At 38.9% G+C, this 16,243-nt stretch overlaps 2 protein-coding genes across 9 annotated transcripts in view; one reads left to right on the plus strand and one right to left on the minus strand.

The window, feature by feature from the left end:
* The window catches only part of LOC134288989 (uncharacterized protein K02A2.6-like), a 309,084-nt gene that overhangs the window by 152,808 nt on the left and 140,033 nt on the right, over positions 1–16,243 (minus strand). The window lies entirely within an intron of this gene.
* Positions 1–16,243, plus strand: part of LOC109622136 (sex determination protein fruitless) — a 640,213-nt gene that overhangs the window by 136,544 nt on the left and 487,426 nt on the right. The gene's annotated exons all lie outside the window — the stretch shown is intronic.

The raw sequence follows: 16,243 nt of genomic DNA on the forward strand, positions 1-16,243 counted from the left end.
AAAAAAAGAGTTTAGGTTCATGCAAGTTTGATAATACTTAGGTTCCTGGTATGCGTTTCTTTACGTTTCGGCAATGTTTCTTGTCATCTTCAAAGGAAACATCTTTGTTCGTTCTGTGTCTGTTGAACTAATCAAATGATTTGTTGAAAGAGTCTGTTGACGGCTTAGCCGAAAAATTCAACATTCAGTGCATCCAAAGAGTCGAACACTCAAACTGCCAGTTATACGTTACGTTTATCAAAGCCTCCTCCAGAATCCCAATGTTAAGTACTTGGCGATTTTCAATTTCAGATTTCGGCTTAGGCAGTCTTTGGTTTTAGCGTTGATTGTTTCTTATCTTCGCCGGCGTTTCGGTCCTCGGATCGGACCTTCTTCAGGGCTCGATAATAATCAACTGGTCAACTTATAAAAGCTTTTTAATTAAAATGGCCACAGCATGTTGAAACCCCATATTGGGAATTCATATTGTGTGTGACACCTTGATTCTGTTTCGCATCATGATCATATATTACACCATCATTGTAGTGACCTAACCCCCCTAGGCAAGATCCCTGCACACGCTAGTGCAAGGACTTCCTCCGCCAAAAATGTGTAGATGAAGCACTTTCGCTCGGCGTCCTTCACTAGTACGAGTACGCCTGATGCAGCCCGCGCCAGCTCTCAGATACATGAGCTTAGCATATCGCCTGCAAAATCTCTAAGTACTCAGTAGCTAAAAAACAAGCCGAATTTTCCTCCCAAAATTCGTCAAGTTCAATCTTTTGTAACTTTGGCAATTATCAATATTTTTGACTGAAAATTGCACCACTTCATCATCAGTTTATATTGACAATCTATGGCGTCAAATTTCAAATTAATAGAAATTTCATATTTTGAATTGTGATAAGTTGTGTAAAAAAATACTATTAAAGAAATTCGTATTTTAGTGAAACATTTAAGTAGCTTTATAAAAATTTCACTGCAGCGTCAGAAAATATAGGATCCCATTTTCATCTAGTGTACCTTATTGTAAGCAAGTTGGTGGGTATCACTTGGTAACGCATTGTAATATATAGTAACGCGTGTAACATCACTTGTTTGCTTACAGTAAAGTTTTTACAGTAGCCAACATTTGAAATTCATACACAAAACTTAAGTTGACAATTATAGACAATAGTCTATTCATTGACATATGTTTGTAACGGATTACGCGTAACACACTATGTGTTGCGAGTGGGATGTCATATCATAAATAACTAATAGGGTGCCTGTACCAGTTATCGCACTACCTAAGAAAAACTATTTCTACAAAAATAAGAAGAAGACCGATGAATATAAACAATAAGTCAAATGATAGATTAGTTTTCATACATTACAGGAAAAATATAAAACCGGAGTCAAAACTACTTTTAGTATTTATTACGGCGTGTGCCAATGATAGGAACCCTGTACCAGTTATGGACACATTTGTTAATTTGGGTTCCACTTCGCACTATTTACATGCATTCCTTATGGGATTTGCCATAACTGGTACACTATGGCGAAATAGGGTGCAAGGAGGCCGAAAAGTTAAGGAAAATGATTTATTTCTACCATAATTTGAGCAAATTATGAAGTTTGAATGATTGTAATCATCTTTTGTGATCGTGATCTGTTGTTCACGATTTTTTTCTTGTTGATTTGTATCTTCAAAGGTTGAAAACCAACTATGGCGAATTTGAGGTACTATAGCCATAACTGGTACACTGAGCCTATACGGAAATTTAAGTAAACGCGTCATACAATATTATTTGTTTATTAAAAACTTAGAACTGAACATGGAATGGAACGAATTGACGTCGGCTTTTCTGCTGCACTGGTGCTTCATTATGGTCAATACGGAGTGAAAACTGTGGGCATCTAAATAAGTACTTCAACTTTGACGATGGTTGTGGCCCAAATCACTGGATTACAATTATTCAAATTTCGACCACGTCATTTCCTATATTTTCTGACGTTGCAGTGAAGTTTTCATAAAGCAACTTCAAATTTTCACTAAAATACGGGTTAAAAAAATGTTCAAAAATGACTTTTTGAACGATCGATTGCTCCTCATCCATTTCATCCAAGTAAAAGGACGATAAGGATGATCTCACAAGTTGACGTCCAAAATTGAAGTTTACATTGTTACATAGCGTGCCTCGTCTTTTGGTATACTGTGTGCCTCATCACACACACATTGCTGCCCTCGTTAATGCTTCTTAGTTGTTTTCCACCCAATTGTTAGCAGGACGATGGCATAACTTAAGCTAATCACGTGAATAAAGTCTGATGGAAAAAGCTGCGATATTGCGCTAGGGGTAAAGAAGATGGCTGGTGTGAAAATCGCACCGGCGGATGTTCATTAGTATGGGACAAACATCAAATTCTCGCTCCAGTCGACTTTTTTGATTCCATTTAGGTCCCATATGAACTGTGCAAAATTTCAGCGCAATCGGTGAAACTATAATTTAGCGCAAGCGGTTCAAAGTTTTCATATGATTTACTATGGGAAAAGTTACAATTTCAGATAAAAAATCCCAGATGTCGCCCCTTGTCTCCTTAATTCAAACCGATCAATGCTTCTTGTAGAAAAATCATTTATGAAACTTTCCTTCGAAGACCGCAAAACAATCAGATGCTTGTGGAAAAAGTTATTGATTTATTACCGATTAGTCATCCAACGAACGGCTTTTTGTTTTGTTTTATCAGCAGCACTGTAACTGCTGCCTTGGCTGCTGCTGTTTCTGGGGGTGGTGATGCCTTCCACCACCCCATGCAACAACGGCAGCAGCAGTGCTGCTGATAAAACAAAACAAAAAGTCGTTCGTTGGATCACTAATCGGTGATAAATCAAAAACTTTTTCCACAAGCATGAAATCGTTTTGTGGTCTTCGAAGAAAAGTTTCATAAATGATTTTTCTACAAGAAGCGTTGATCGATTTGAATTAAGAAGGCAAAGGGCGTCCTCTGGGATTTTTTGTTTGAAAGTGTAACTTTTCCCATAGTAAATCCTATGCAAACTTTGAACCGCTTGCGCTAAATTATAGTTTCTCCGATTGCGCTGAAATTTTGTACAGTTCATATGGGACCTAAATGGGATCTAAAAAGTCGACTGGAGCGAGGATTTATTTTTCCCATACAAGCGTGTCCCATACTAATGTTCATGTTACTTAAAATATTAAACAAAAATGGCAATTCACACCGTCTTCAACCAGACGCTGAACAGACTGAATATTACTATCATCATAGAATCAACAACACACATAAGCTAGTTAGGAATTTTTCGTTTCACGTAAATTTTTTTCCGAGTCTCACTCCATGACCTACTACATACACCTAAAGGTTTACCACCACTAATCTCATGGCCACGAAGCCCACAAAATAGAAAAAAATGAACTAATTAACCACGGCAGACCCCCTTGGGCTGATCATATAACACAGATGCCGGAGAAATAACAAATGAATATAATGTTTATAAAACTAAGAAGAGACCATCGGGTATGTGACAGGTCACGCACGAAGCCTTGTTGTTTGCAGTTCGGGATGATATACAAAATTATGCTCTGAATATACCTTATTTGATAGAAAATCTTCAAACTTGATTTATTTCAGTTTTTACCGATAGAATATTTTGAACAAAGGCTTTTCTGAAAGGTAAGACCACAAGCTGAAACCCTATGGAAAAAGATTTTAGGTTCATGCAAGTTCGATAATATGTAGGTTCCTGGTATGCGTGAAAACATAATTATCATTCTATTGGCGTGCACCACTATTGAAAAATGCGGTTTAAATAGTGTTTTTAGCATGTTGAAGTATTTCAATGACTCATAAATGAAACGAAAATCCAAGTGTATCATTCCATGTTTCATACACACTTGTTTCTGTTGCAGCAGCGAACGAGTGTATTGCTGGGTGAGAGATGAAGCATCACAGCAGTCCGTTCGTATGGGAAACGATTTGCTACGTCTTTCGTACGTCATGTTTTCCTTTCGAAATTGCACGTCCCTGTTACTCACTTGCAAGATTTTTTTTTTAGGAACTTGTGCGCCGGCATTTGACCAATAGTGTCATAATTGAATCAATACCATGAATTCTTCGAGATATAATGTTCTTCATGATGCTTCAATGAGGTTTGCTTTTTTAAAATATGGGTCGTTCTTTTCTGTTGTACTGATTGAAAATGACATGGCACTCAATTAAGAACACGCTCATCATAATTTTCCCTTCTTTCATTCATAGGCTGTTCTTTCTATTTATTTTTGAATTTTCAATCGATGAAAACGCCCTTTAAGCACATTATACCTTTAACCTTTTGGAGCCGATTTTTTTCGCCGCTGTCGACGCAACCTCGCTGGTGTCGAACACGTTTGTTATGTTCGGTTTCATCGCCGGGGTCATATATGACCCCTCCGGCTCCAAAGGATTAAAACGAGTCATCGTGATTGCAGTAGTAATCTGCTAAAGTTCATTGTCATTGTAAAACACATGATCCAGATGACTTCAACTTTAAGTCTTAAAATATTCTTGCTAGCGAAGGAAGTCTATGAGCACAATTTTATTGTGTATTAACAGGCTTTAAAACAAAAGTCAATGTGTTTGACAAACAGATTTGAAGCTAAGCACTCTTCAGTTTTTTTTTTTTGTAAATCAATGGATCAATCATGACCGAAGTAGCATTTAGAATTGACATTTCTACAGAATATACTAGTAGTTAGACCGCCGGCAATATTTTGAAAGAACAGTATATGATGAAAGAAGGGAGAATCTTTGATGAAGATTTCTACTATAATGCCAATAGATACCTACTAGAGCAGTCGGTCACAAAAAAAATATAGCAGCAGTCAAATTACTGATGATTGATTGAGCTGTTCAACTTGAAAGAACAGCCTATGTTTGAAAGAAGGAAAATTTTATTAAATGAAAGGTTATCAATCTAGCCAAAAAGACGCTGCTGGATCTTTTGGCAGAAGTATGTCAGGCCGAAGTACCTTAGGCTGCAATCATTAGGCCGAAAGTATCATTACGCCGGACGAGCATCATTACGATTAAGTTGAAAGCCAAGAAAAAAACCTCAGTTTGATCATATATAACCCAATACTTAAAAGAATAGCCGACTTCTCAAAGAAGGGTAATCTGTCATCGGACAGTCAGTGGTTTGATAAATTACTACCGTCAATAAGCTATGCAATATTACAACTAAAAACAACTGCGTGTTATAAAAAAAGGCGAAATTTTAAGATGGAATGTTGGCAGAGTGATCACTTAAGTCAATTGATCATCAGTTCTTCAGTAACAGTATAACATCAACATCAAGAAATCATCTATGTGAGAAAAGGGAAAAGGATAAAAGAATATTGTAAAATCATGGAAGTATATCCCAGTATTCATAGAATTCCCTAGACTCGAGGAATGTAAAATACTCAAGGGACTCAAACATCTTCTAGGCATTTGATAACAAATTTTAACATCGTTTATGAAAAAATTAAGAAGACGGACTACTGACCCACTCTACCCTATCAACTTCAGCTTCGCAACCCATTCGGTTTAACGTACTTCGGTCTGACGTACTTTGGCTAAGCGTACTTCGTCCTAAAGACCGGATGCCCCTAGTTGTGCATTGGGTCAATGTTAAATGGCATATGCAATAATCTTTTCGGGGAAACGGTATATTCGGGGAAACGGTACATTCGGGGAAACATTTTTCGGGGAAATGGTACATTCGGGGAAAAAACTTTCGGGGAAACTTCATTCGGGGAACTGGTTTTCGGGGGAATGTCGTACAATCCGCGAAATCGCATTGTGTTGTTTGGGAAGGCCCGCTCGATGCATGTTAGGTAGGCGTAGTTTGTTCGAGTTTGACGTGCCTGCACCCTCCCTGGGAAGTGCCCAACGCGCTCTAATTTCGTCCATGACTATCCCCCGGTGTTTTTAGGCTATCCACATGTTGTTTGTGGACAATTATAAAACGTGACTCATCTTATGTAGCTATTGAGTTGATCACAGTAGCCATTCATGCAAATGTCAAACATTTTCCCAGCAAAATATAATTGTCAGTGTTTCATCTGCTTGTCATATAAATCACAGCCCAATAGATGTGACACTAACGAAATTTCAATCTCGTATATCTCATGATCCTGATTACTTAGAGAGTTGGTGTCTTCGGCAAAGTTGTATGGCTGGTCAAGGACTAACCGATAATAAGACTTATGTTTCCAAATTCCACCGCTAGGCTGTGCTAGTGAGCTAACAAATTTTGTTTTTCATATATATCAGGAAAATTTGCAAAAAAATGTAACTAGCGCTGCCTAGCTGCAGCAACTCGAACCAAACGATAATTATTTTGAAAGCCCTTGATCTACCAAACAATTTTGCCGAAGACACTATCTTTCTAAAAAATCAGAGTGCTGAGATATGTAAAATGTAAAATTTGTTTGCTCTCTAGCGCCGCCTAGCAGTGAAATCACGACTCATACGGCCCATATTCTGAAAGCCCTTGACCAGCTGAACAACTATGCCGAAGAAACCAACTCTCTAAGTAATCAGGATCCTGAGATATATGGGATGGAAATTTTGTCAGTGTTGCATCTGCTTGTCTATGATATCACATAAATCACAGACAAATAGATGTGACACTAACGAAATTTCAATCTCATCTATCTCATGATCCTGATTACTTAGAGAGTTGGTGTCTTCGGCAAAGTTGTTTGGCTGGTCAAGGACTAACCAATAATTAGACTTAAGATTCAAAATTCCACCGCTAGGCGGCGCTAAAGAGCAAACAAATTTTAAAATTCGCATATCTCAGCATCCTGATTTTGTAGAAAGATGGTGTCTTCGGCAATATTGTTTGGTAGATCAAGGGCTTTCAGAATAATTACCGTTTGGTTCAAGTTTCTGCAGCTAGGCGGCACTAGATGCAATTTTTTGCAAATTTTCCTGATATATATAAAAAACAAAATTTGTTAGCTCACTAGCATCGCCTAGCGGTGGAATTTGGAAACATAAGTCTTATTATCGGTTAGTCCTTGACCAGCCATACAACTTTGCCGAAGACACCAACTCTTTAAGTAATCAGGATCATGAGATATACGAGATTGAAATTTCGTTAGTGTCACATCTATTGATCTGTGATTTATGTGATATCTTAGACAAGCAGATGAAACACTGACAAAATTTCCATCCCATATATCTCAGGATCCTGATTAATTAGTGAATTGAATTGAGAAGAATCTGAATTATTCGATTTTGCACACCTTTCTGACAAATTCACCGAAATATTTGGTAAGACCCAAGTAGATTCACTAAAATGTACAGTCTAGTATCAATTAAATATGTATTACAATTAACGTAAAATTAACGGAGTCGTTAACGTTAAATCAACGATCCGCGTTAACGTTAACGGATTGTGCGATATTTGCCAGAAAACCGTTCGCCAGAAAACCATTCGCCAGAATGACAAACGCCAGAAAACCATTTGCCAGAATGTACCATTTGCCAGAATACTATTTGCCCGAATGTACCATTTGCCAGAATGTACCAATCCCCAGAATTTAATATTAAATATTTAATTCTGGGGATTGGTACATTCTGGCAAATGGTACTTTCGGGCAAATAGAAATTTTCTTCATTTCCTAGGAATTAATTTCAGTCCATTAATGGATGTTAGTTAATATAAAAAATGACGTCAGTTTAAATCTTTTACAATAATTTGATATGTTCACTGCTAGGATGATCTCTTGGTTTGTTTCGATAAAGAACGTCTATGGCTAGAACAACGGAAACAACTGGAAATGATTCACCGGTAGTTATTAAGCAAAGAGAAAATCGATGAAGAGAAATCGATCATTACAGGTACGCCTGTATGATACTAAGAGCGAGACTTCTATGTAACTAGGCTATAAGTGCATAGGTCCACAAACATCTGGTATGGTGAAAATACTGCTGACCGAAGTACATTAGGCCGATTGGTCAATGGATAGAATGGTGATCATGAATCGCTATTCAGTGATTATGGAACAGGAATCGGAACGGTTTCTTAAATTTGTTCGGTTTTCCAATAATTAGCTGATACTTCTACAATATTAATATTTCCGTATTGTTTTACCACAATCAACAATTAATGTCAAAATCTAGTCTTACTAACTAAGAAGAACAGCCTATGTTCAAAAGAAGGCAAAATTCACTAGTTGAACATCAACGGTTTCGATGCAAAAACCATAGTTTTTGATTCAAACCATCTTTTAGCGAAGGCTAAATTTCCAAATTGTATTGAAATCTATTTTAGAACTTCGTGTTTCAACTTGCCCCCGTGTACCTTAAGCATGGTGCTGAAGCCTTTTTGCGTGCAGATATACGATGTATTTAGAGCAATCATTACTTTACATGCAACTTTAAGGTTGATTTAAAGTGGAAATGGTCAATTATAAAATCAAATTAAGATTATATTGGTATAATCTTTGTTCAGTCGCATAATTGCCATTTCCACTTTAAATCAACCTTAAATGTTCATGTAAAGTAAGAATTGTTCTAGATACACCGTATATCAGCATGCAATAAGGCTTCAGCACCGTGGTTACTTGGCAAGTTCAAATAGTGAATTTTTCCTTCTTCTAAACACAGGCTGTTCTTTCTAGTTTCATTGTAAGACTAGTTTTTGGCATAAATTGTTGATTATGTTAGAACCCTAAAGCAATATTATATCTAATAATAAAAAAATATAACAGACCTTAGACTCGTTTATTGTTCCTATATTTAAAAGAAGGAAAGATTCATGGTTAGAATACAGTAGCTCCAACTTCAACAATTATTTTAACAGCATATAAGGAGAAAACGAAAAAAAAATATGGCCATTCGGCAAAATAACTTTTTGACCAAATGACATTCGACCCAACGGCCTTCAGTCGAATCACCAACACCAACAGCCTAACACCATTGATATTAAGATTCTATAACAGTAGCCGGAGCGCCATTAGCCATAATACGAAAGCCCAAATATGTTAAGCTCACATATTACAATTACCGTGATAAGGGAATATATTGGTTAAAAAATGGCGCAAATAAACTAAGAAGTTCATCCACAAAGAACAGCAGATGATTAAAAGAAGGAAAAAACTCTGCTGGAATTATTAGAATTAATTTTCTCAAGAACAAGCTTTTTATAGCATTTGATCAAGTGATATTCAGCCCAATGGTAATGGCTTTCGGGCAGTGACAGTCAGGCTAATGGTATAGGTGAAACCGTCACTTGAGTTATTATTTCTGTGTATTTTACTCGTTGCTTCCAAAAGGTTTTTGTTAATGGTATTCGATTGACTTTAGTGTGTGGTCAACAATTCCGGGTAATTTTTCTGTTTGGCACAAACATTATTATTTAAAGAGATCATGTTATTGTTATTGTTGAAAATAAGCTTAAAAAATTACTTTCAATTGAAAGCAGGGAATCTTTGAAAAATATAAGTAAAGCCAAAAATTCCATATCAGTAAAAGCTAGGAAGAACATCCTATGTGTTGAAAAAAGGAAAATCTTTGATGAGTATTGATCAAATTCCGTCAAAATAATATTTGATCGATTGGATCCACATCATGATCAACTTCTCCACAAGACAAATTTGTGGAAATGTTCTAATTGAAAAAATAAGCTGTTGTGCGCAATAAAATATTTGAATAACATAAAAGATTTAATGTAGGGTAAATGCACTAGTCTTCGCCCCCTCTCCAATTTTCGCCCCCCTGATAAAACATTCGTAGTTTTTGCGATTAATTAGGTAGATTGTTGTTTGCTTTTCAACGTATCTGAGAGAGTAAATAAAAATCAATCTTGTGCACTAATAATATTCCACAAAACCAATAACTTAATCTATTGAATTAGCAATTGTAAAATAGTCATGGCAATGATGTATGTTTTTTTCAACGCAATGCAAACAGTAGCGATAATCAGAACCTGGGAAGACATACAAAATCAACTCTTCCAACCCAAAATAATGAACATTGATATTCATACAAGTCTTAGGAATACAATGCAGGTTATTTATTCAGCTAAATTGATAAAACTTATCAATTTTTAGCTATTTTTATAGGTGGCGAAAATTAGAGCACAAAATTTTAAGTGTCCAATTTTCGCCCCTGGCGAAATCCCTTGTCCCGTTCTATTCGTATTGCGTGTTTCAGTTTTTGCCCCTCTCTTTCTCGTACTGAACTCGGATGTGGAGGTATCGAATGAGGTGAAGTTGATCTTTGTGAGGTTGGGGAAAGTGGGGCAAAATGTACCATTTATGCAAACGTGGTCGTTATAATCTATTTCATGAGTGTCTTTTGTGATTTTTGGCCACTGAATTCGAAGGTCGACTCGACAGACAACCAATTTTAAACGCAATTTTCAACGATCCTCGTCAAATTTAATTTCCTTGCTATCACACAAACTACTTCATTTTTGATGCGACTTATTGCTGCCATCGTTGCAAAAAGGAAGAGAGCGAAAATGAAATGCGAGCAAGTCAGCCAGAAAAGCACGTGCCAATCTGTCACTTTTAACACATTTGACTGTAAAGTCAGGTGTGATGGCAAAAATGAGCGATTTTTGGGACTGTTCGTGTGACGAACGTTCAAAACCGTCGTGTTCTATAAAGGAATGCCCGCACAATCTATTTTGAAGGATAGTTTACTATTTAGTATAAAAGACGTTAATGTTTGGTTTGCGTGACGCAAATTTACCGAATCAAATAAATAATTGAGGAGTCTGGATGTAAGTGACCTTTTTGTCGAATATAAAAAAAATCCAAAAGTCAAACTTTTTTAAACTTGTTTAAAACTATGTTCACCTTGATGAGAGGAAATACAAAAAATGGGAGAGAAAATGGAATTGATTTTGAAAGACTTTGCATGGGGTGAACAATTGGTGATAAATTTCGCGCCTCTTTCACTCACGAGGGTTTGTCACTAACACTATTGTTTAAACTCTGGAAAGCTTTACGGGGCGAAACGTCCGCTGGCATTTTTCGCTTTGGCTAGTAATGAACTTCCATTCAACTCTCATTTAACTGTTGGAAGATTGTCAATCACTTGAATTCCATTACCATTCCATTAGAAAATCTTTTTGACGTATTTTATTTATAAGAATATTTCTGGCGTTCGATTTGAATCTGTAACTTGCGAACGGAAGGTCCGATTGTGGTCGTCTTAGTTTTGTTCTGTTAGTTTTTACCCAAGGAAGGTTTATGAGGCAAAAAACATGGAAAAATTGAGAGTTTTTGAAAATCGATCTTTCATGCGTTTTGATCGGGAACTTAATCTTGGCTAGAAACATGAAACGTCAAAAAACGCAGTAGGCAAGACAAAGTTTGCCGGGTACAGCTAGTAAGTCGTGAATTTGCTGAAATTCTTATGCAGATTGGACTTATTCAAATCGAACGCCAGATTTGTTAGGCACACTCATTTTAGATTTACAAAATCCCTGCATTTTTTTAACTTTTGCCAAGATCCACGCAGTCAAGCACTAAGTAAAAAACAGTATTATCGATCCCTCAGCAACTTTGACAGTTTGTTACTCAGATTCACCAATTGTTTTGTTTTTCTGAGAATCAGCTGACAAACGTTACTCTTTACTATTATCTCAGTGAGTTTGCTGTACAGTCAACAGCTGTGCGAGAGCAGCCGAATTTGCAAATATTGTTATATCTAGTGTATGATTTCAAAATAAGTAGCCCTAAGGGCCCCTAATAGATATTTTTTTCGTGACGTAATTTATGGATGTTCCCCTTAAGTTATGTAATGCAAAAAAATCCATTTCAAAATCATCCCTTCCATTCTATTTTTTTTTGCATGGGACGTCAACAGACCACCTACTTCACTCCACAAAGCGTGACGTAATTTGTGTACGTACCCCATTATTGAGTAATTTTTAGTTGCCCATGTTTTCTACTTTACAATCTATCTATTGATCTATGTATGTATTGTTTATTTTGTTAATTTAAACTCAAGGAGGCGAATAATATGCATACAGGAATATCATTTTTTCTTGATTTTCCAAACGGGAGCTTGCTTTGGATAACTCAAAAACGCAGAAGACAGTACTAAGCTGGCCGAGATAATTCGTATTCAATAAAATTTTAAGGCTAGCCATGATCGAATTGAGGAAATTTTATGGGCAACTGTAGGGGACGAAAATTAGAGCGGAGCTGGGGCGAAGATTGAATTCTGGGGGGCGAAAAATGAATCATGAATCAATATTGAAAATTGTTATTTTAATGAATAAAATCTTTATTTAATGGTACTTTTGAGCTGGGTTACCACTGATTGAAGCACAATTAGCAAGAATCACAAAATAAACTTAGATATTATCGGAAATATATGTTGAAACTCAATTATTTGGATAGTTCAATGCTTTAGGGGGGCGAAATCTAGTGCTTTTACCCTATTGTGAAGTTTGAAAGGTTTGATTTCACATCATTTTTTTTGTTTCAGAGTGATTTGCCCTTCTTCAAATTATAGGCTTTTCTTTAAAAGTTACTCTAAAATCATTTCTTGTTTGCTCTTACATCAGTTCCGATAATTTATTTAACTTTGGCATACAAATCTGAACAAAAACTTAATTTTACATTTTTGCAATCGTTATTGTGGGCTAATCGATCCCAAACTAATAAAAAACACTATTTATTTTTCAATAAGGTTTTTTTGAAATTATCATGAGATTGGGAACACTTCTGGATTGAGAACTATGGAAAATTTCTGGGAAATGGTACTTTCTGGGGAATGGTACATTCTGGGCAATGGTTTTCTGGGAAATGGTTCTTTCTGGCAAACGGTTTTCTGGGAAATGGTATTTTCTGGCAAATGTCTTTCTGGCCAATGGCATTCTGGCGAATGGTTTTCTGGCAAATATCGCACAATCACGTTAACGTTGATCAACGCTTCCAAAAAATCAACGGAAGAATCGTTGATCGTTACAATTAACGTTAACGAATTAACGAAACGGCGTTAATCGTTGATTAACGTTAACAACCCTGCTCTAGACGTGAAAAATGCATTCAACAGCGCTAGTTGGGAAGCAATAGCTAGATCCCTACACCGGATGAGGGTTCCCGAGTATCTCTGCAGAATACTGAAGAGCTACTTTCAGAACCGGACGTTGGTCTACGAAACGCGTGAGGGACAGAAGAGTGTAGGCATAACAGCGGGTGTTCCTCAAGGCTCTATCCTGGGCCCGATGCTGTGGAACGCGATGTACGACGAATTGCTGCAGTTAAGCTTACCAAGAGGAGTGCAGATTGTTGGGTTCGCGGATGACGTCGTGCTCATAGTAATCGGTGAGTCGCTGAACGAAGTGGAAGTACGGGCCTCGGCGGCGATAGAAATGGTCGAAAACTGGATGTGCGAGAGGAAGCTGGCATTAGCTCACCACAAAACTGAAGTGCTGATGATCAGCAACCGAAAGGCGGTACAGCATGTTAAAGTTTCAGTCGGAGAACTCACCATCGACTCGAGACGAGAAGTGAAGCATCTTGGGGTGTTGATCGACGACCGGCTAAACTTCAATAGTCATGTCGACTACGCCTGCGAGAAAGCAGCCAAAGCTATCGCAGCGTTGACCAGGATCATGTCAAACAGATCGGCAGTCAGTAGCGGTACGAGGAGACTCCTTGCCAGCGTGTCGACGTCGGTACTTCGGTACGGCGCTCCTGTCTGGGCAGCTGGACAGCTATCGAAGAGGAACCTGACGCGGCTGAATAGCACATACAGGCTGATGGCTATGAGAGTAGCCAGTGCATACCGAACCATATCCACGGAAGCGATCTGCATCATAGTGGGAATGATCCCCATAAAAATCGTACTGGAAGAAGACTGCGAATGTTACAACCGCCGAGGAACGACAGGATCCCGCAAGAATGCGAGAGCTGACTCGATGAGAAAGTGGCAGCTGGACTGGGATAGCGCCGGAAACGGAAGATGGACCCATCGGCTCATTCCAAACGTTTCGGTATGGGTGGACAGAAAACACGGAGAAGTTAACTTCCATCTGACACAGTTCCTGTCAGGCCATGGTTGCTTTAGGAAGTATCTGCACCGATTCGGCCACGCAGAGTCCCCACTTTGCCCGGCCTGTCCGAACGAGGAGGAGACACCGGAGCACGTGATATTCTACTGCCCACGGTTCATGGTGGAACGTAGCGAGATGCAAGCGAGTAGCGTTGGCAATCTGAACGCGAACAACATCATGACGGAGATGTGCCAGAACGAAGTTACGTGGAGCGCGGTGAATAGGTCAGATGTACAGATCATGTCGTCGTTGCAGCGAAAATGGCGGGAGGATCAGAGGATGGCTGATCGCGAACGGAGTAGGCATGATCCATCGTCGGGGACATGACCGAGTAGTTCGTGACTTAGTACCGGTTTTGAGTCGTCGGGGCGCTGGTGAACCGGAAGCCAATCACCAACCGGAATCGCCAGACCGACCTCGGCACTTCACTGGTCGGGATTTCCGGTGTCGGGAGAACTTCCACTGCCGGGGTTGTCTCCGTCGGAGTAGGCTAGGTCCACCGCCGGGGACTAGACCGAGTAGTTCCGCGTAAAAAGCACCGGAGCTTGGTCGACGGGGCGCCTGTGAACCGGAAGCCGACCTCAACCGGAATCGCAGAACCGACTTCGGCACCTACCCGGGAAGTTCGGTTTCGGAAGATCTTCCACTGTCGGGGAACTCTTCGTCGGAGTAGGATAATTCACCGCCGGGGACTACCCGAGTAGTACGCGAGAGTGCTAAAGGTTACATGGTCGCTTCCAGAAGACCTGTTTTATCAGAAATGTGTATAGCGGAGTAGAGAACTGCATGAGGAGTGTTAGTAACCGTAATCAATCGCTAAATGGCGAACAAATTAGTACTAACACATTACTAACTGGAGCTAAATGGCTCGGCATGTGGCATGGTAAATGTGGCTAACACAGTAGAAGGTCGCCAAATGGCAACTGTTTAATCAAAATAGAATAACAAATTACACGGGAGCCAAACGGCTCAGTACGAAGACTAGAATAACGAATTGGTGATGGTGCACAAGGCACATAACGCCTCCCCTCCGAAGAAATACTGCATGGTGGAGGGGAATTTAAGGTGGAGGTGAACTAGGAGAGGTGAACTAGGAGAGTGTTTTAGTGGGTAGGCGCACATTCGAATCCCACACAGCGTCTTTGGAAGATTTTTGGACTCCTAGAATAAAAAACACACACACACACACACACACACACACACACACACACATTCAAAAAACAGGTGTAGCAGGTAGTAGTGGTGCGATCAACCCCTTCGCAAGAAGCGGGTTGATGAGGTCTCCAACAAGGAGAAGCGAGGAGTCAGGTGCTGGAAGCTGCTTACGCAGCTCAAGCGTGGGAGCTCCTGTCCACTCACCAAACACCAAAGGGTTTGATTATTGATCGCTTACAGCGCCACCTAGCGGCAAAATTCGAAAACCTAAAATTTCTGCATTTGGCCAAGTTTTCCCAAACAAACTTCAAGCGTTTTGAGCGCCCCCTTAGGCTCAACCGATTTTGCTTAAATTTTGAACGTAGATTCTGGGAGTCCAAAATAACTGTCCAAAATAAATCTCATGATTTAGTAGGTAAGACTTGGCATTTTTCGAAATTTGTGTTTTTCATATAAGAGTGGGCCACCTTACTAGACACGCTATGGGCCTTTTCATTTAACGTCTAAAATCAGCTGATTTTGGGGGCCTTTGACAGTCCTCCTATGAAACTGACAATTCAGCGTTTGCGCCTTTGTTCGGCAGTTGTAAACAGTGACATACACGGACCTGTCACCTGAAAAGGCCTATAGACATTTTTTGCATTGTTTTGCGTCATCTTCATCCTCTTCAAGGTTTTTTTTTGTCAAAAAGACGAAAATGACAGAACGAGTTACGATTTATAAACGGTTTGAACCAGGGGGGCAGCGAAAGGCAAAATCCCCGTAGCTCATAACAAAAACACGTTCGAAATGGTTTGTGCTGAAAATTGTTACATTACACAATTTCTTATTGATTTATTTGCTATCTCCGCGTTGTCGTGTAGTTTCGAACGATTGCACGCTAAAATTTTGATAACCCTTTGCTAGTTTTACACGATTTACTTAAGTAAAAATTATGGTAATGACTTATTCGCAAATGTCGTGCACATCCCAGATCTGTCAGAGTGCCCAAAAGTGTCAATTTGCCAAACATGTCAAATTCATGTGCACGCTCGCGTCAGAATACCCATTTTTTGA

Source organism: Aedes albopictus, chromosome 2, assembly GCF_035046485.1.
Source record: "Aedes albopictus strain Foshan chromosome 2, AalbF5, whole genome shotgun sequence".
NCBI classification, from domain to species: Eukaryota; Metazoa; Arthropoda; class Insecta; order Diptera; family Culicidae; genus Aedes; species Aedes albopictus.